Genomic DNA, 4563 nt, shown 5'->3' with positions numbered 1-4563 from the left:
CTTTTACATAACTTCATTGGAAGTGTCCAGGTCAGTGTCTAGCATAAAATGAGTATATGTATGGTTCTTAGCAACACCTGTGTCCCATTTTTTTAAAATATTTTATTTATTTTTGATACAGAGTATGAGAGGGGGAGAAGCACAGAGAGAAGGAGACAGAATCTGAAGCAGGCTCCAGGCTCTGAGCCAGCTGTCAGCACACAGCCCGATGCGGGGCTTGAACCCAGGAACATGAGATCTGACCTGAGCCGAAGTCGGAGCCTTAACCGACTGAGCCACCTAGGCCCCCCCTATATCCAATTTTTTTAGTGGCACTATTCCAGAGTGCAATGTGAATACTCCCTAGGAAATGGGTACTGGAAAGCACTCATCTAATGCAGGTCCTCTGAAACAAAGTATAGGATCATTGTTCTGACAGGGTCTCTGGGTATGGTAGTGCCTAAAGATGATTTTATTGTTTGTTTTGTTTTGTTTACTAGTACAGTAAAAAAGAAAAATGATAATCACCAGCTTTTGTTGCTCACTCTGATCATATTGACCTCACCTCCTAGATGTTTCTTCACAAATAACTACCATACATAACAGTAAAGAATTGGCAGTGTCCATTTCCCTCTATCCTCAGTCACGTTAAATACCCTTGTACTCTATAAATACATGCAGAAAAAGAGGAGTTCAGTGAAGGTGAAAAATAAATGACTGTTGTAGGTCACACTCGGCAAAAGACTGAAGCTGCATTAAAATGAGCCAATATATAGTGAGGAAACAATAAATAAAATATTCTTTATAACTTTCTTACAGTCATAATGCTGTTTACCTCCACCACATGGCAAATTACAGAGGCCATAAATGACTTTCTCAACCATCACAAAGCCTGCCATTTATAATTATTTTTTCTAAAATACACCATCTTATTTTATCATTTATCTCAATGATTACTTTTTTGTTTTTGTTTAACTCAATGGTATTAGTTTTAGTGATATGCATTACCACTGTATTCAGATGAATTTTAATACAGAAAATTCAGTAAATATAGATTAAGAAAGGTCAACCAACCATAGGTTTGAGATGATAAAAATATAGTGACATTTCAGAAGAAAGTATGACAGATACTAGAGGTTGGCTCACTCAACAGAAAATGGCTTTTTACCCTGCCTCCAAAAGAGAGGCCAGAAATCTTTTCTTAAACCCTACATTTATTTAAAACGTCTTGGAGCCAAAAACTGCTCATGTGACTCACTGCTGAACTGTGAAATGAAAAGAGAGGTCAACTGGCACTAGCTTGATGGATTTTCCTTCTTCCTTTTCTAGAATGCTGGTGATAACTGGGAATATAGTAGCATCGGTAAGGAAAATGTAGCAAAAGATAGAAGGAGACCATTTCCTGTCATCATTGAGGAAGAATTTCAGTCTTATAGTATCACCATAGATTTTTTTTTTTTGCATGAGGTAAACAAATCTCTTTTGCTTGACCTACTGTAATCAGGTCTTTCCTGTAAAATACAATCTTTAACTGATATACAGTAAAAAAAAAAATGATAGAACTCCGAGGACAGAATGAGCATGGAATCAAGGACACCAAGTCTATTTTCTCTGAATTCTGAGCCATGTCGAACATTATTTTGAAAATGTCAGCTAGATACATTGCTATCATTTAGAAATGCCAGATAATCCTACAATAATATTTTAGTAATATTTCTGCATTAAGCCATCATTGCCTGTCATACTGAGTTCTACTCACCCTGTTAATAATCACTTATGACAATAAACAAACCTTGTCAGTTGTGGCTCTTCATCCACTCACTGATGTGTGTTTGATTCTTGGTGAGCAAATCACCTCCTCTGACAACTTTTCCTGAAGTACTGGTACCTCACACTAAGTACACTCTTGCACATTATAGATAGACACTCAATTTTTAAAAAGGTCTGAGTCTAGGTGTGATTATAAACCAGAAGTTAAAGAGCTTTCACATTCTTGAATTGAAAAAAACACTAGAAACTTCACACTCACCCTGGAAGATGACTCTTCTGATAGAAAGGGGCTTCTTGTCCATCCACATGACCTTGACCATCAATTCCTGAATGTCTCAATGGGGATCCCTTATTGTATGCCAACACTATGCCAGCAATACACAGAGAATCAATCACGGATAAAAACCGTCCCTTTCTTCTTCCTTGAAGAGTTGAAAAGAAGAGGAACTTTTACAAAAGCTTTACTAAATAATAATAATAATAATAATAATAATAATACACATTACCACTTGATGGATATAAAGCACTTAAATGCTGTTTTCATTTTATTTTTAATTTATTAAAAATTTATTTATTTATTTAATTTTTTAAATATTTTATTTATTTTTGAGAGAGAGAGAGAGAGAGAGCATGAGCAGAGGAGGGTCAGAGAGAGAGGGAGACACAGAATTTTAAGACAGGCTCCAGGCTCTGAGCTAGCTGTCAGTACAGAGCCTGATGTGGGGCTCGAACCCACAAACCATGAGATATGACCTGAGCTGACATCAGACACTTAGCTGACTGAGCCACCCACATGCCCAAGTAAAATGCTGTGGTTTTTTTTAAGGAATAGCTGTGTATCACAGCTAACATATATCTCAATTAAGAGATCAAGTTAAAAAATTAAAAAAGTCCTAGACTCGGTCCTTCACTTCTTACCTCCCATTCTATCTTGATATCTTAAGAGTATACCGCTCTCTCTTTCACCTGATCGGAGAACCGGAACTTCACTTTGGATTATAAGCACGTCTCTGGAACGAATTATGCTTGCAAAGCAAGGACTATGCCTCCTGCCTGCTGTGGTGACTGATGCCAGGACAAGAGGACACTGTGTCGGTCGATTGATGAATGGATAAAGAAGATGTGATATATGTATGAACAATGGAGTATTATTCCACCATAAAAAAGAATGAAATTTTTCCATTTGCAAGGACATGGTGAGACTAGAGAATATAATGCTAAGTGAAATAAATCGGTCAGAGAAAGACAAATACCATATGACTTCACTCATATGTGGAATTTAAGAAACAAAACAAATGAGCAAGAAAAAAAAGAGAGAGAGAAAGAGAGAAACAAACCAAGAAACAGACTCTTCACTGGAGGGAAGAAACTGCTGGTGACCAGAGGAGAGGTGGGTAGAGGGATGGGTGGAATAGATGATAGAGATTAAGAATCCACTTGTGATGAGTACTGGGTGTTGTATGGAAGTATCGAGTCAGTATATTGCACACTGGAAACTAATATTATACAGTATGTTAACTTACTGGAATTAAGATAAAAACTAAAAGAGAGAACATTGACAGCAACTGGTAGTGAGAGTATTTAAGATGTTAAGTTTGGACAAGAAAACTTGAAATGTCTTGAAATTATCCAGCTCTTATGTACAAGAAATTTGACAGACGTCTCAAATTTGGCAGTAATCATAAAACTACACAGAAAATCACCAATAACACATTGTGAAGCTAATAGTATTTTTAGATTATCAGTAATACAAAAAGCCCCACAAATATTGATCAACCATGATTCAATATAGAAGGACTGAATTATCTTTCTATTCTCCTTTAAAAATGATATTCTGAAGTCATTATTGTATGAAGAAGTGATTGAAGCATATTCAGCCAAAAAAAGTATAGGGAAAAAAAAAAAAACAACAACTACAGAGAAGTGTCAGGAAAGATTTTGTTGATGATTGTGATATGTCAGCTTTGGGGGGATTGGGATTTGTTATTTCTTTCCTCATTTGAAATATTTTTTTTTATGATCTAATTTTGAATTTGTATTTTGTCTTCTTTTTCTTAAAAAGCTCCTTATAGCCTCCCATCCAAAATAGTGTTAGAACTCACACAGCTTGATCTGCCTCTTGGAACAACCCTTCTTAGCACACACCCTTCATTCAGGTGGAGCCGAATCCATCTCAGACTCTAATGTTTTATTTATTTTTGAGAGAGAGAGACAGCATGAGCAGGGGAGGGGCAGAGAGAGAGACACAGAATCTGAAGATAGGCTCCAGGCTCTGAGCTGGCTCTCAGCGCAGAGCCCAACGTGAGGCTCGAACCCACAAACCATCATGGCCTGAGCCGAAGTCGGATGCTTGACCGACTGAGCCGCCCAGGTGCCCCTCCATCTTAGACTCTAGAAGGGCAGGCTTCTCCAGGCTAGCCAATGGGGCATTGCATTTAGCTGTTCAGAGAATAGTTCATAGGTTCAGGGTCATGCCACCCAATGGGAGTCAGAGACTCCATTCTGTGGCTTGTGTTGGGAAGTGGGTTGGTGGGGAAGCAGATCTTCCCCTCACCTAACACGTGCAGGGCATGGACATTTCATACCATATGTCTAAAGAAGATGAAATCATGGAAATCTCATATCTTGGTGGATTCCCCAAACTTAGGAAATTAAATATGATGTTCTCCTGTTTAAAATAAATAAGTAAATAAACATAGAAATGAAGTCATAAATCAAGGTACCAAGTTGGCTAGTAAGATATGCTCTGTCCTTCTGCTGTGACAAATATATCTTCGTAATGACCAAATTAAAACATGTTTAAAGCTGTGATTT

The sequence above is a fragment of the Suricata suricatta genome, chromosome 4, assembly GCF_006229205.1.
Source record: "Suricata suricatta isolate VVHF042 chromosome 4, meerkat_22Aug2017_6uvM2_HiC, whole genome shotgun sequence".
NCBI lineage: Eukaryota > Metazoa > Chordata > Mammalia > Carnivora > Herpestidae > Suricata > Suricata suricatta.
This window is presented reverse-complemented; position numbering follows the sequence as displayed.